Source organism: Elaeis guineensis, chromosome 1 (assembly GCF_000442705.2).
Source record: "Elaeis guineensis isolate ETL-2024a chromosome 1, EG11, whole genome shotgun sequence".
NCBI classification, from domain to species: domain Eukaryota; kingdom Viridiplantae; phylum Streptophyta; class Magnoliopsida; order Arecales; family Arecaceae; genus Elaeis; species Elaeis guineensis.
In genome coordinates this window covers 9,929,786-9,947,739 of record NC_025993.2, presented here as the reverse complement: position 1 = coordinate 9,947,739, position 17,954 = coordinate 9,929,786, and positions in this window count along the sequence as shown.

Sequence of the window (17,954 nt, the reverse complement as noted above, 5' to 3'; positions counted from 1 at the left end):
CGAGTGAGTCGGCCAATCAGACTTCCTGGTCGGTCGGCCAGTCGGTCGGTCGGAGTCGTCCGTCGGGGTCGGCCAGTCGGTCGGTCGGCCGTCGGAGTCGGCCAGTCGGTCGGTCGGGCCATCGGAGTCGGCCAGTCGGTCGGTCGGCCGTCGGAGTCATCCGTCGGGGTCGGCCAGTCGGTCGGTCGGCCGTCGGAGTCGGCCAGTCGGTCGGTCGGCCGTCGGAGTCGTCCGTCGGGGTCGGCCAGTCGGTCGGTCGGCCGTCGGAGTCGGCCAGTCGGTCGGTCGGCCAGTCGGAGTCGTCCGTCGGGGTCGGCCAGTCGGTCGGTCGGCCGTCGGAGTCGGCCAGTCGATCGGTCGGCCAGTCGAAGTCGTCCGTCGGGGTCGGCCAGTCGGTCGGTCGGCCGTCGGAGTCGGCCAGTCGGTCGGTCGGCCAGTCGGAGTCGTCCGTCGGGGTCGGCCAGTCGGTCGGTCGGCCGTCGGAGTCGGCCGTCGGGGTCGGCCAGTCGGTCGGTCGGCCGTCGGAGTCGTCCGTCGGGGTCGGCCAGTCGGGGTCCGCCAGTCGGAGTCGTCCGTCGGGGTCGGCCAGTCGGTCGGTCGGCCGTCGGAGTCGTCCGTCGGGGTCGGCCAGTCGGAGTCGTCCGTCGGGGTCGGCCAGTCGGTCGGTCGGCCGTCGGAGTCGTCCGTCGGGGTCGGCCAGTCGGTCGGTCGGCCGTCGGAGTCGGCCAGTCGGTCGGTCGGCCGTCGGGGTCGGCCAGTCAGGGTCGGCCAGTCGGAGTTGTCCGTCGGGGTCGGCCAGTCGGTCGGTCGGCCATCGGAGTCGTCCGTCGGGGTCGGCCAGTCGGGGTCGGCCAGTCGGAGTCGTCCGTCGGGGTCGGCCCCTTCGACCGTAAGTCGGTCGGTGGGTATTCCCCAACTGATGTGTATGATAAATGGTTAATATTGTTGTGGTTTAATTAGATTATTGTAGTTTGAGCAATGCATTTCTTGGCTCCGTTTATAATTATTGTTGGGGGATACCCACCGACCGACCGATTATCGGAGGGACCCACCGACCGACTTCAGTTCGGAGGGCCCGACCGACCGACCGACCGACCGACTATCGGCCCGACCGACCGACCGACTATCGGAGGGCCCGACCGGCTGGCAGCCCGACCGACTAACCAACGGCCCGACGGACGGCTCTAACTGGCCGATAGTAAGTCGGGCGACAGGCCGACGGACGCCATTAGCGGCTAACTGAGGCCATTCCGCGGTCCATTCCCGACCGACTAAACCCAGAGGCCCGGTAGCCGACCCACATGAAGCTCGCCGACCGACGGAGGAGTCCGGCGCCACTCTGTTGGCCACCGACCTTGGGTCGGCCGACTCCACCAACCACCGTACGGCCGCCAGACGTTGTCAGTTCTGACACGGACATGCGGCACAGTTACCTAGGGGCATTGTCCCGCCGAGAGCCGGGTCAACCCTGGTGATTAGACGGCTACACGGCGACATGACGTTTTCACGGCGGCTCTGACAGCCTACAGTGAGTTGACAGTTCCTCACTTGTCCGCGCCATTAATGATGGCGCCATACCGCGCTCCACTATATATACCGGGGAAGGCAACAGTGCAAGGGATCCGCTCGTCTCTCCCACATACGCAGGCTCGCTCCTCTCTCTTCCTCTCCCTCTCTCCTTCTCAGAGCTCTCTGTCTGCATTTCACTGTTGCTCAGTCACCTCTCTGACTTGACCGTCGGAGGGTCCCCGTCGGAGCCGTCTCCGGTCAGTGCGGACTTCCTTTTGCAGGTGCACGCTTCCCGACGATCGGGCGACGAGGCGATTGGCCGCAATAATTATTATTTTGATATTGGAATTCACGGGAACTCACACCTTGAGTGCTTGAATTAGATCTTTCGTTGATTTGTTTGATAAAAGATTTGTTGGGTTTTGTGGGGATTTTAACGTGGAATTCATATTGGACTCAAAAGAGTGGCGATGGGATCACGATGAAGCCCGCGAGTGGTCACCGGTGTTGGCGTTGGGTTAGAGGCAGGGGTAGACATGGCAGTGGTGTGGGTATTTTAGCCATTTGAATGTGACCGTTGATATATTTCGGAACCAGCCATAGACGTGACAAATTGATTGATGAGAGCTTACCCGCAGCCACAAACTGACCATTCAAAGCTCGCCATGGCCTATCCAAAAAGCATCCGGAGAATCCTCCATATTTCAAATTTTTCTTAAGCTGGTAGTAGTTTGGCCATGATCATAACTACTTGGCGATCGGCTTCAACCCGCTAGGTAAGTTCTCTTTTGACTTTTTTATGCTGCCTTTCTTCCATTCTCATACATCATGTTGATAGAATTGTGTCTAATTTGGGCACACAAGGTCTTCTAATGGGTGGACTTCTTTGCTTTTGTTATTTTCTGCCGGATACATCATCGGAGCAATAGTCCCAGTGAGATCCCATGCAATGTCAACTCAAAGATACATGACATTGGGATCATTGTCATCTGAGCACCACAGCCACAAGGCCATCTTTACAAATCAATATGTAGTAAGCTTGATGTCATAATCAAGCAGTTCCCAGTAGAAGCGTAATTGAATCGAGCTAAATCGAATAGCTAAAAATTCGAACTCGATCTGATTTAAAATATTTAAACTCGAAATTGATCAAATCTTAATATCTCAGATTTGAGCTCGACTTAATAAAAAATATACAAACTTAAGAAATTGATTCGAATATAATCGAGCCACGTTCAAGCTTGAATTCAAGTTTAAAATCGAGTCGTAACCAACTAATAATATTTATATTACTAGATATAAATTATAAATAAAAATAATAATATTAAAAATATGTATAAATTTAAGTACCTTCATGAGTTCTTCAATCGAGTATTTTATGATGTGAATTCAATTTGAAAAATTATTCAAATTATTCGAGCTCCACTTGAATTAAATAATAATTGAGCTGAATTGAGTCGAGCTCAAATAACTGAACCCATTTGCACCTTTAGTCCCTAGCAATAACTATCAACGACGTTAGTGGTGAGGGGGATGCCTGGAAGGCCTGATTTGAGCTGAGGGAGAGCCTCATAGTATTAGTTTAAACCTTTTAAAATGGAGGGGTAATTGTAACTTGGATAAAATATAAGGGATATAACTATATTTTTCTCTAATTTTTATTTTTATGATTTAATAAAGTACGGTATCGCCCCAAAGGTGCGTGCACATGCACGTGTACGTGTGCGCGCCTGCATGCTGACATACATGTGTGTATTCTATACGTCGTGGTGGCCTAGATTTTTAAATGGTTTATTGGAAAGCATGCTCTGCTTCATGGTGCGCATGACACCAAATTAGTAATTAATAGTTTGATAAATAACTATTGAGGATGACAACTACTATTATTTTTCACATGCAAACTTTGAATTTTGATGGAGATCACTCCATGACATCTTGACATTATGGTCAGAGCAAGCATGTAATTTGTTCCGTAATATGCTGTATCAAATCATGGAAGAAATGACAAAATATTTAGGCTTGTTCTACTTTTTCAAACTAGTTATCAATGATGAAAAAAACTGAGAGATTGAGAAAGTGAGGGCCCTTGTGTCTATGAGGAGCCACGTAATGCACAGCACATAACGAGACACGTTTAAGATAATATTTGTTAAAATAACAAGTAAACTTTAGCAACTAAGAGTTTCATGCATGTGTTTAAAATTTGCTAAACTCTAACTCTTTATAGCATAAGAGAAAAATGCGTGTATATCTATCCCTATGCAAGCTGGATAGAGGAGAATAACGTTATAGACGAGAATATTTGAGGCTCATTTGACTGGTCATTAAAAAAATTATATAAAATATTTATTATATTTTTTATGAATAAAAAAATAAATTATATTTTATTTAAAAACTTAAAAATATTTTTTAAAAAAATTATCATAATTTTCAACTGATGAGATTAGGATCCTTCAATATTCTAAATGAAATTTTCTTCGTAGAACATAAGAATCTTATCGCACGAAGATAATATTTTTCAATTTTTTTATTTAAAAATTTTAAATAAATATAATATATTTTATTATTTATTTTTATTGAATATTTTTTTTTCGCTCCCCTTTCAAAAAAACTAAACTAGACGAAATCCTTATTGATTTCTTTGATCAAAATCCCTAATGCGCAGTGCCTACTATATTATTTTAAAACATAAAATAAAAAATAATATTATAGAGAAAAATATGTTGAAATATGTTCACCCAATCCCTGCTAATCAGGTGAGAAGACAAGGAGTCACGAGGAATTTGCCGGAACGAATCCGCTGTCACACATTTCTCGAGGCAAGACGTGCTAATTTTGATCAGGCAAGACGCGTGGCGGTAGTAGTTGTAGCTTATCTGGAAGAGATCGGTTACAGGCACTCTCCTTTTACGTTGGGTGTACTCCACTTGTCCGTATGAAGACAAATCCACTTTCTCTGCTGTGGGGAGTGTTATTTGGAAATTCGCATTGGAGAATATCTCATTGGTTCGATAGTATCTTGTGGCGTATCGTTTCCTTTGTGGCTGGTGCCATTCTTCCGTGTTTTCTTTCGATTGTACAAGTGACGGACGGATCATCAGTCCTCCATTTGACCGTCGGATTTCAATGACTCAAGGTCTGGTAAACTTTTTTTTTTTTTTTTTTTTCTTTTGTTTATCCTTTTTTGTTTTTTGTTTTGTGGGGGTTATCGTTGGGGGTCGGGGTCCTTAGCATCCGGCACGTTTAGCGCACAAAATATGCATATCCCCACGTATTACATGTATATATATACATATACATATATTCCCACAGGCATGTGCGCATATATATATATATATATATATATATATATATATATATATATATATATATATATATAGAGAGAGAGAGAGAGAGAGAGAGAGAGAGTAGAGATATAGATTGAACAATTTCACAAAATAAAATTGATATAGAATTGATGTTATACCATCGGACAACAGATAACTTCAATTTATAATTTTCTTGGCATATGATAGATATATCTAGTAGTGTTATCGTAAGTCTCCAAGCCAATGTGGATAATATTGGCCTACTACTGGCTTGGAGCTTGATGACATGCCAAGAATTGATCTTTTTGAAAAAATCTGAAAAAAAAATCTCTACTCATCAAAAATTTTTTGATGAAAGATTTTTTGATGGGAGATTCTGATATCTAAATTAGCTGGAGCTTGAAAATATTAAAAGAAAGATAATAGAAAATGTATGTTTATGTTCTTGTCTTCTTAGAGAGAAAATTTACTCGAAGATCTCCTTAGCCCCTTTTACATGGAGGGAAATAGTTGTGCGTTACCTTCAAATTAGATAACAAAAATAGAAAATCTGTACCCACTAACCTAGAAATTGCATGTTTATTGGTTAGAGGCACCATCTGTGAGCATTAGATACATGATTTTAGCTTATATGCCTGGGATCCAAAGGAATCATTTGAGATTTTGGGAGATTTTGTCGGGTTAACTTTCTTTCTTAATGACTTGATGGTTCGAGATTTATTTGGTATGGGCCATGTCGTCAGTGAGGATCCGACCCCAGGATCGATGTGCACTTCAATTTAGGATTGGGTTATAATTGATGTCCAGGGATCATCTTGACGGGATGATCTGATCATCCAGCCTTCCATTTTTGATGTCCAATAAGGCTCTTTGGCGTTGATATAGCTTTGGTACAAGTCATGGAGAACAGGTTCAAAGTGAGTGCTTGGGTCCAGAGTGAGTGCAACCAAGGTGGAGTTATGATTACAAAAAAAATTTAAATTTATTTATTTTTTGAGTAATAAAGTGTTAAATGATGGCTGATATACAAGAAGGTTGATATACAAGAATGGAAGTTGCCTTCTAAATTCCACTTATTCATATAGGATACTGGTCATCAATATTTTAATGTTGACTTATTATGCATTCTAGAATTAGTTGAATTGTCTCTGTTAGAAAACATTAGGCTATCATCACAATTTGACCATGTAAAAAGGAAAAGCCAGTTGCGGTTCAACTTAAGCCTAGCATCCAAACAGGCCAAAGTTGAGTCGTGCTCAGAAAGGATGCATCTTGTGGTAATTTGCAATATTATGCACCATTCATGCTTGTTGGCTGGCCATTCATTTCTTCATGGACCAGCTATTATTCCTCATTACAAACGCAGCAAGGCTTAGTACCGGTAGATTTTAATTCCTAGAGAAGTCAAAACCTCACATTGGAAGGATAACGTTATCTTTAAAAGCTTGATTAGAACTCAGAATCTTTCATACAGATTGTCAAAGCCTACTTCTGATCCTATTTTAGATGTTTAGAAAACCGGACAGCTTCTATCCAAAGTCCAGGAACATAGCTTGTCATTTGCACTCTCGGTCAAGTTGCACTTCTTAGAAACCAAATTCTTATTCTGATTTTTATTTTGAAGCTGCTTTGGTTCTTCCCCTTTAATTAGCTTGATCATATATTTATAGGGAGACTAGATTTATATTGTGGTTACTGTTGACGCATATTTTCGTCTCGAGATCGGATCAGCTAGAGTTTGACGACAACGGCAGATCAATGATGATGGTGGAATCTGCAAAAAAAATCTCCGATCGGAGGTAGCTTCGACGGGGACCCTCCGACGTTCAGTCAGAAATCCGACAACAGAAAGGAAGAAGTGGAGAGAGGAGATTTCATATCTTGGAGGTCTCCTATAGGCCTTTATTTATAGGCGGAGGCTAAAGAGCCATAAGAAAAAACGTGATCGGGCGGTTGGTCTTGTCTTGTTGGATAAGATATTTTCGTTATCTTTTTCTTTATTGAAGGAGGTATATTTGTTATCTCTTTCTTCATCGAGAATACTGGCTTCAAAGAAAGAATCAGATGGTTGACCCTGCTTTATCTGGAGAGATATGGTCTTTATTTACTTTATGGTGAATTGTCATATCAGATCGTTTGAATTTTTGAAAGAGGCACGATATTTAGATCCATGAGGATCAATCCTTCCTTGTAGGCTCCACATCTTCGGTTAAGATAAAATTACCCCCAACATTAGTCATCTACTTTTGAGTCTGAGTCAGAATTGGATCGGATGAAGGGAGTACTTTAACTTTGCCGAAGGCGTGCTATGTCTATAGCTATCAATGAGGTGAGGAGTTTCATCACCTCGATGTTGTTAACTTTTTAGTCATCGAGGTCTTCATCGGTTCCACTCGCTGAAGAGCGAAGAGCTTTCGAGAGTCCTGTAGGTTACTCCTCATTTATTGTCGAAGTTGATGGATTGAGAATCCTTATAGGTTATCTCTCATTTATTGTCAGAGTTGATGGATTGAGGATCCTCATAGGTTATCCCTCGTTTGAAGCATCACTCTTTGTAAATATTTTAATGAAAAGTTAATTTACTCCTTCCCATTTGTCGCGCACATATGTTGCTTTCAATTGATGATTATTCTTCCGTTAGGCCAATCACAAGACGTCTTGCTTAAAGTCAATCAAAGGCTTCTTCAATCGGGCCGATCAAAGGTCGTCTCGTTTAAAGCTGATCAAAGGCTTCTTCAATCGGACCGATCAAAGACTATCTTTTATCTTTAAAGTCGATCAAAAGCTCTTTCAATTGACTAAGTCGATCAAAGACTGTCTTTTTTTTTTTAAAAGTCGATCAAAAGCTCTTTCAATTGACTAAACCAATCAAAGATCGTTTTTTATTTTTAAAGCCAATCAAAGACTTTTTCAATTGACTAAGCCGATCAAAAATCATCTTTTTTCTTTAAAAAGCCAATCAAAGGCTTCTTCAATTGACTAAGCCGATCAAAAACCATCTTTTATCTTTAAAACCGATCAAAGGTTCCTTCAACTAACTAAGCCAATCAAAGACCATTTTTTATATTTGAAGCCGATCAAAGACTCATTCAACTAACTAAACCGATCAAAGACCGTCTTTTATCTTTGAAACTGATCAAAAGCTCATTCAACTGATTAAGTCGATTAAAGACCGTCTTTTATCTTTAAAGTCGATTAAAAACTTCTTCAACTGACTAAGCCGATCAAAGGCCATATTTTATCTTTAAAGCCAACCAAAGGTTCCTTCAATTGACTAAGTTGATCAAAGACCATCTTTTATCTTTAAAGCCGATCAAAAGCTCTTACAATTGACTAAACCGATTAAAGATCATCTTTTATCTTTACAATCGATCAAAGACTCTTTCAATTGACTAAGCTAGTCAAAGATCGTCTTTTATCTTTAAAGTCGATCAAATGCTCCTTCAATTGACTAAGCAGATCAAAGGCCATCTTTTGTCTTGAAAGTCGATCAAAAGCTTCTTCAACTGACTAAGCCGATCAAAGGCCATCTTTTATCTTTAAAGTCGATCAAATGCTCTTTCAATTGACTAAACCGATCAAATATCATCTTTTATCTTTAAAGCTGATCAATTGGGGTCCTCATGGGTGTTGACTTCGCTGAAAAGTGAGCACGACCTTTGAAGGTCCTTATAGATTAGTCTCCACTTTCTAAATTTATGAGATTTCTGCTCACATAAGTTGGATCGATGAGCATTGGGGGTCATTATAGGTTAGCCCCTATTTTCTGTATGATTAAGATCTTTACGGCCGTTGACTCGTTGAAGAGCGAGTATGGCCTTCGGGGGTCCTTATAGGTTAGTCCCTACTTTTTAATCGTCGAAGTCTTAAGTTATAGATCTGCACATAAAAGATGAGAGAACTCATTGGACCGACTCTAGTTTGATCTTTCATTTTTTCAGTTAAATCGAGTTTTAAAGTAAAATAATAGATGATTAGATGGATATTACCTTGTTTTAGCTAGTTTACTTCTCTTCAGCTTTTTTAGATCAGCTTTGGGTTTCATCGGGCTTGACTTTAGCTCTGATCCTTTCTCCCAACGGTTGGCCTTTTGCTTGATAGCCTAATCTTGATTTACTCAGGTTGGTCCTCTGATGATCTTTGGCCTTCTAGTAATATTGACTTTTTGGGGCTGACTATTTTGATGGCTCATACTTTTGAATTGTCTTTATCTCAGCTTGATCTTTATTTTTGAATATGATATCCACTATAGCCTTATTTAATTTTTGCCTCTGCTTGTGTGCTCAAGAACGTGTTATTTTGCAAGAAAGGAATAGAATAGTAGATGGGGCTTGAGAGCCTATTATCATAAAAGTTATAAGTTTTGTTTGAGAGCTTTTGGATTTTGCTTGACATCTTTCTATTATTTACCTCACTTAGACTTGAGCTTTGCCTCAATTTGGACTTATTTTTGGATTGGCCTGATTTTAACTTCGGCTTGATCTTGATCTGGTTTTGGATTGATCTTGCTCTGGGCTTCGGATCGGCTTGGATCTGAGCTCTGGTCGGCTTGGATCTGAGCCTCAGATCGGTCTAGATCTGGGCTCTGGTCGATCTTATTCTGGGCTCTGATCGGTCTGGATTTGGGCTCTGGATCTAAGCTCTGGTCGGCCTTGTTTTAGGTTCTGGTCGGTCTAGATCTAAGCCTTGGTCGGTCTTATTCTGGCCTCTGATCAGCTTGGATCTGGGCTCTAGTCGGCCTTGTTTTGGGCTCTGGATCTGGGCTTGGATCGGCTTAGATCTGAGCTCTGGTCGGCCTTGTTCTGGGCTCTGATCAGTCTGGATCTGACTTTAGATTGGTTTTGCTCTGGGTTTGGGTCAGCCTGGATCTGAGCTCAGGTCGGCCTAGATCTGAGCTCTGGTCGGTCTAGATTTGGGCTTTGATCGATCTTGTTCTAGACTATGATTGGTTTGGATCTGATCTCTAGATCTGGACTCGGATCGGTCTGGATTTGAGCTCTGGTCAACCTTATTTTGGACTTTGGTCGGCCTAGATCTGGTTGACCTGGATCTGACTTTGGATTGGCTTTGCTCTGGGCTCTGATCAGCCTGGATCTGGGCTCGGGTCGGTCTGGATTTGAGCTCTAGTCGGCCTTGTTCTAGGCTCGGGTCGGCCTGGATCTGAGCTCTGGCCGGCTTTGTTCTGATCTCTGGTCGGCCTAGATCTGAGCTCTGGTCGTCTTGTTCTAGGCTCTGATCGGCTTTGTTTGGGGCTCTGACTTTGGATTGGCTTTGCTCTAGGCTATGGTCGGCTTCGATCTGGGCTCGGGTTGGCTTAAATTTGAGCTCTGGTCAGTCTTGTTCTGAGCTTGGATTGGCCTGGACCTAAGCTCGGGTTGGCCTTATTCTACCCACAAGAAATATGGTCACTTTTAATCAATGTTGGGATAAACAAGTCGCTGCCCAGTTTTGATTGATGTCTGATATGGTCAACAGATGGGATAGTTTCCAAAGCCTCACCATTCTTTACTTCTGTCATGTCCTGATTTTTTTTTTAGCTGGCCATCACCCTTGCCAACCATATAACAAAGATTTCAAACCTGCCGCTTGTCTTTTATGGGAAAAGGACCGTGGCCCAAGAGATTAGCCTTCATGAGATTGTTTTTTGAGATTTTTTTTGGGCTCTCCTTGTTTGGAGCCTTAGATACCGTGACCTCCTTCCTCATTTAGATCCTGTAAAAATTTAAAATTTTGAATATAAAGAGGAAATAAAATAAAATAATTCAAAAATCAAGGATCATTTGGATCGTTAGCCCTCTGACTTGAGTCTGATTAGGATAATTCGGAGGGCATCGATTAACTTGGAGGTGAATGGCGTCGATCGATTTATGAATGGTCGGATAATCTAGCCGATTTGGAGATGAATGGTCGGGATTTCGTTGGTGTTGGAACGGTGTGATGAAGCTCCTCTCATTGGATGTTTGCTCCTTTTCGTAAATGAGCCTGAGCTCTTCCTCTAGCTCTAATCTGTTGACGCAGATTTTTATCTCGATGTTGGATCAGTTGGAGTTAGACGATAACAGTAGGTCGGCGATGACGGTGGAACCAGCAAAAAAAGTCTCTGACCGATGATGATTCTGATGGAGATCATCCGACACTTAAGTCAGAAATCCGATAATAGAAGGGAATGAGTGGAGAGAGAGGAGGTTTCATACCTTGGGAGTTCTCTGTAGGCCTTTATTTATAGGCAGAGATTGAAGAGCTGTAAGAAGAAATCGGATCAAACGGTTGGTCTTATCTTATTGGATGAGATATTTCTGTTATCTTTTTCTTTATTGAGGGAGGTATATTTATTATCTCTTCTCTCATCAGGAATACTGGCTCCGGAGGGAGAATCAGGTGGTTGACCTTACTTTATCTGGAGAGATATGGTTCTTATTTACTTTGTAACGAGTTGTCATATTAGGATCGTTTGAATTTTTGAAAGAAGCACGAAATTTGAGGATCTATGAGGGTCGATGCTTCCTTATAAGCTCCATATTTTCTGTCAGGATGAAATTACCCTCAATAATTACAAAAATAATAACAATAATATGATAAATGAAATGGATTCAGAGAAGACTTGAGATCATATTATTGGACTAATGGTTAGGTGTACACCTCACCTACCTCCCAGGTGTTTTCTTGATAATCCTTTGTCTACCTTGGGGAACGATAGGAATTGCAAAATAGTATATAATAGAACCCAAAGAACAATCATAAAAGATCCATGACTGAAACTTGTAAGTTAGATAAGCTAGGCAGCAGTAGATTGGCACAAAGTATTCATGATTGAGGGCAGATTTGGATAAGGTTGACCGAATTTGTGCTTAGATCCAGTCAAGTCAAAACTAGACAATGAGGGTCGTACATCGATGATACAGACTATTAGATATGATCTACTATATTAAAACTACTTGCACATCCAAAATCATATAATTTTGAGACCTCTAACCTATGTATCAAATGATCAAAAGATATATCTAATTTAATTTTATTTAGACTGTCCAATTTTTGACTATTTGATGTATAGGCTAGGGGTCTTCAAATCACATGATTTTTTATGTGCTAGTAGTTTTGAGATAGTAGATCACATTTAAGGATGTAGATTATTGATATACGATCTCTATTATAGAGTTTTGATCTGTTCGGATTTTAGTTCAAATCTGATTGACCTTTCTTTAGCTTGGCTCTTCATGATTGCTACTTAAAGAGAGATGACAAGCAATATATGAGAGATTAAAGAAGTATATAAAAGATAATGATAACAATAACAAAATACTCCCTACCACCAAGTATTAGCTCAAATGGGACCATCTCTGGCCTATAATATGAGATATCAATAGTTTGTTGGGTGGATGTCTGGCCAGGACACCATCTCCCTGGATCTTTTCGGTATCGCGTGTTGCAACAGGAAGAAAGAAGAAATAAAATAAAAACAATCAATTACGTGGGTCAGCTAAAAAAGCTCGCCTCCACGGGGCATGCAAATTTCACTATGAGAAAAAGAAATATTACAAGAGGAGATCTCACTCTCAACCATCGTACACCCAATTTCTCTCTCATAGAAAATTCTCCCTTACAAAAGTTCTCTCTTTAAGAAGACCCCTTCTGAACATCTGAAGCGATCGCTGTCTACTCTCCAAGAGCCCTGCTCCTTCTTCTCACAGCGTCCTCACATCTCTCTCTCTTTCTCCATGGGTTCTTGATTTTTCTGAGTTTTTCTCGGATCAACACCGCACCACATTGCTTCTCTGTTTCACACACAGGCCTTTTAAAGGCTAAAAAACCAATTAGATTAGCATATGGAGTCCTTAGATCACCCGAAAAAGTCTCTAGAATCGTTGGATAGAAACCGAAATCAACCCATGCCCTTCGATCATGTGTCGGTCCACGAAACAGTGCCGTGGACCACGAGAAATGTGTGGGAAACATCCACGCGGTCCACGCGACTGGCCATGGACCGCCCGGTCCGTGGTGGACCGAGCTATCAGGCCTGGTGAGCCCCGCATCGGCCCATGCCCGCATGCCTGGGCCAGCCTGCTCCCGCGCGCTTGGGCCTGGGCCGCGCACCGCTGCATGGGGCTGCTCTGTCGGCCCACCGCCGGCGGTCCTCCGCCACTTCAAATTTCGTGCCAACTTCTCTCACACATATCTTGGCCATCCGAACTCCGTTTGAGGTGATTTTGGTCTCGTTGGACTTCATTTTTCATCGCAGACCTTGTTGTAGGCTCAATATAGATCAAATTTTGAGGTATCAAATCCTAATAATCTCTATCTCAACTCGATATTCAGCCTTCTCCTGACTCTGAGAGCTTCTGGATCTCCTCGCCCCCATGCCCTGAGGCAATCGCCTGCTGATCATGAATGGACAAACATGAGAGTCGATTCCATCTCCGTCGTATGCTGTGCTCCTCCTGATCTGAGACCTGCTTGGGGCATCATCTTGCGAGAATAGGAATCTCACCTTGCGATGTCGCTTCTCATCCTCTCGAGTCTCCTGTCTCGTGCCCGATCCACCTCCATCTAGAGCTCTACCTCACTCTGGGTTCCACCTGGCTCCTAAAACTCCACCTCGTACTGGACTCTCCGTCAGGTAATAATGTTTTCTTCTCCCCTTCTTTCCCTCCAGAACAATCCTATCACTGTATAGCACCTTCAGGATTCCTCCACCAGCTACCATCCTGTAGCCTCTCGAATCCAGTCTGCTCAGTGAGATAAGATTCCGTCTGAAATCGAGTATGTATTAGACCTCCTCCAATCTCCTCACTGCACCATCATGTATCTCCAACTGACCATCTTGATATCTCTGATCGTACAGCTCGATCCATTCGGCAGATAAACAGTGCCCTCACTGTTCTCTAGGGAGTCAAACTGCTCCTCTCTACAACATATATGATATGTGATGTAGAATCTAAAATTTACTGTTGGAAAGAAGTAGATACCTCGTTAGATATCTTCAGGACATCTTCCTCTAAATAGCTACTGGCTGTCGCTACAGTAGCCATCATCCGATCCTTGAGTTGAGAGCAATCTCTGGCTAGATACCCCAACTCATCACACTGATAAAATCTGATTTTGCTCAAGTCCCTCCTGGACTTGGACCGCCCTCGTCGTGATCTCTTGTCGCTCCGTCTACCGCCTCCTGCTCCTCCAAAAATCACTAAAGCTGAGCTGCCACCACCTGAGCTCGAAGTCGGATTCTCCCTCCTGAGAATCTCATTCTGGAGTATCACCGCGGTAACCTCGTCCATCTTGATGGTGCTTTTCTCCACTAGAAGAGCAGTCATCAATGACTCATATGAAGGGAGAAGCGACGCTAGCAAAACCAGCGCCCTAGTCTTCTCTTCAATATTCTCACCAACACTGAGGAGGTCAGTGAGGATCTTCTGGAAGTGGCTGAGATGCTCCTGCATGCTCTGTCCCTCAACCATCTGCAGTTGGTAGAACTACCTTCATAGGAAAAGAGTATTGGTGAGAGATTTTGCCATGTACAACTCCTCGAGCTTCAACCACAACACTGTCAGGGAAGTCTCGCCAATACATGGTCACCACCTCATCCGCTAAGTACATGCGGATGGTACTCACCATCTGCATCTGGAACTGCCTCCAATCCTGTACGTCTATGGTGGTCGGCTTTTTCTCGCACAAGAGAGCATCGATCAATTCTTGCTGGATGAGCACGTCCTTCACCCTTGCCTGCCACAAGGAGAAATTGCTATTTCCATCAAACTTGTTGATCTCCATCTTGATTGATTCTGTGTTCTCCATCTTCAATCTTGCTCACCACCGCTGTAATTTGCATCCTAGTACTGCCTCATTTTGATACCACTTGTTGGGTAGATATCTGGTCAGGACATCACCTCCCAAGACTTTTTCGATACCGCACGTTGTAGTAGGAAGAAAGAAGAAATAAAACAAAAATAATCAATTACGTGAATCAACCAAAAAGATTCGCCTCCACGGGGCATGCAAACTTCACTATGAGAAAAAAAAATATTACAAGAGGAGATCTCACCCTCAACCCTCGTACATTCAATTTCTTCCTCACAGGAAGTTCTCTCTTACAAAAGCTCTCTCTAGGAAGTCCCCTCTAAATCCCTGAGGCGACTGCTGTCTGCTCTCCAGGAGCCCTCCTCCTTCTTCTTACAGCATCCTCGCGTGTTTCTCTCTTTCTCCATGGGTTCTTGGTTTTCCTGAGCTTTTCTCAGAGCAACGCCGCACCACATCGCTTCTCTGTTCCACACAGGCCTTTTAAAGGCTAAAAAACCAATTAGATTAGCATAAGGAGTCCTTAGATCACTCGAAAAAGCCTTTGGAATCGTTGGATCGAAATCGAAATTAACCCACGCCCTCCGATCATGCGTCGGTCCATGAAATAGTATTGTGGACCGTGAGAAATGCATGGGAAACATACACACGATCTACGCGACTGGCCATGGACCGCCCGATCCACAGTGGACCGAGCTATCAGGCCTGCTGAGCCCCATGCACGTGCGCGTGGGCCTGGGCCGTTCCGCACCCGCGCGCTTGGAACTGAGCTGCGCGTGCTGCACACTGGGCCGCGCTCTACCATGCCCAGCCCGCACTTGGGCCACACACCACTGTGCGCGGCCACACTGCCGCCAGTTGCCTTCGGTCCTCCGCTGCTTCGAATTTCGTACCGACTTATCTCGCGTGTATCTTGGCCATCCGGACTCCGTTTGAGATGATCTTGATCTCGTTGGACTCCATTTTTCATCATGGACCTCGCTGTGGGCTCAATGTAAATCAAATCTCGAGGCATCAAATCCTAACAGAGTTCGACTTAACTAACACAATGATGGCAATATCAAATTTGTTGGAGATCTATTTAAGATTTGTGATGCTATTAAAGCTACCTTGTTCCCAAGAAAAGAAAGCATGACAACATTGTCGCTTGTATTGTCAATGCTCCTTCACTAGACCTGTTGGTGACTGGCCTAAACATATCTCGGCTATGCTGGTACGTACTAATCTATGCCTGTTTGTTGCACCAATCCTCATCTGGCATACAGGATTATTTACTAGACCAATGACCCTCCATAATTTATAAGTTGGTTCATAGTTAGCAAATTGTCTGATCATTTCACTTTTTAAAGAATAAATCTAATGAAATGGCAATGTTATAAAAGTTTGAAAAAGGAAAAAATATTGCACTGCAAGAATAATGCGATTTTTATGACAGTCGGATTTTCCTAATCAAATAGTAATACGGTGATTGTAACTATATTTCCCCTCATGCACCAGTATCTTAAGCATGGGATAAATTGACATTTAAGTAGTAAAAGCAATCATAATTGAATGATCTTTTTAAAACAATAACCTTTATTTATTTATTTTTTTAAAGAAAACCAAAATAAGAAATCTTCAAGAACAATTCTTGCTGTGACAACCAGCTTGGGTCATCAAATTTTAATATAGTATGCTGATGTGGAGATAACATCAAGAATTCCACAAAATCCTCTTTCTACCGGGCAATAGTAGTCAAAATTAGGTGACCGGGAAGTTGTCCATAGCCACAAGCAATTGTTTTCTTATCTTTAAAAAAATTCAAAAGCAATTGATTCATTGAATTTTTAGCTATCAATGGAGAGATACGAGTCACATCAAAGTGAGAGTTGTAGACCAAATAGAAATATAGGATGATGCGGGGAATGAGAGACAAACTTTCCAAGGAAATGCATGAGAGGGATGGCTTTCCAAAGGAAAAAAAAAAAAAGGTCACTGTAGTGGTTGGTGGATAAGGATAGGTGCTTATATGGTCGATATCTACCTCTCCTTATCTTTTCCTTGGACCTAACTCAATTTAACATCCAAATAGAAAAGTAAAGGAGGTTTATCGTTAAGCTTAAGCGTTTTGGAGTCTAATAAAATGTTCCCTTACCGCAAAACCATAACCAAACTTTAGGCGTTTGGTCATCATGGGAGGCTCACACTGCTCTCATGGCCTGCCATACGGATAGAGGTTATCATCAACCATTGCATTGACTGGCAGATAGAATTTGACCAATTCTCCATTTCAAAAAGACGAGGCCCGAGTCCAAAGGGTATTATATTGGCAAGCATTTGGCTTAAACATGCGGTTGCTTATTTGCGAGCACTACTACTTATCACCAGCTAATTTTCAACGTAGGATGTGGTAATCAAAGATTGCTGCTGCACATGATGCGATTGATGGTGCCAGATGGACCCACCTCTCTATTACAGACTTTCGCATCCCTCAATAAACTATGAGTGTGTTTGGTTCGTCATAAAAATTGAAATAAAAATCAGAATTAAAATAGATTAAAATGAGAATTGAAATAGACATATCCGCTGATATATTTGGTTCAAGACCAGAATCGAAATGAAATTCGAATACTAAGAGCGTATTAGGATTGAGATTTAGACGATTGTACTATTCTTTTCGAAATAGAATAAGAATGGAACTCTCTCCAATCAAACAGATGGAGTACGAGTTACTCATTTCAATTTCTATTTTAAAGTCTTAACTCTCCTCAACCAAATAGCTGAAATGTGAGTCATGCATTTCTAATCTCATTCTAAAGTCAAATTCCCTCCAGCTAAATATGTCCTAAGTGGTCAACACTAGTCGGCGTTCTATAGCTTTTTCCTTTATTTGCTACAACTCCACCTGAGCCCAGCTTCCATGAGATAGATCTTCAGGCATCTTAGGCTGGCCAGGCCCATAGATAGCCATATGTGGTAATCAAAACAAAGTGAAGACAACATCAGCAATACAAGCTTTATCAACAACGAATGGTATTATCCACCCTACACTCTCTACACATCAGCAACTGGTATTCAACTAAGAGTTCCCAAAACCCAGCGTATATTTGACATCTGAGCTTACTTTCTTGAATCTAATATTTTGACTGGAGATAGCCCACATAAGCATTACTTCGTTCTTGCGCCAGAATAATCTGCATATTTTACCATCCAGGAGAAACACCTCAGATGGCTTGAGCTTTAGAAATCTATCTTGCTTTTTGAAAGAATAATCCACATTGCATTCAAGTTCCACTATCTTCCCTGGGCTGGTAAGGCTTTCCTGTCGCACTGAAACTCACCAATTGTACTCCGTTTAATGTTTCTAAT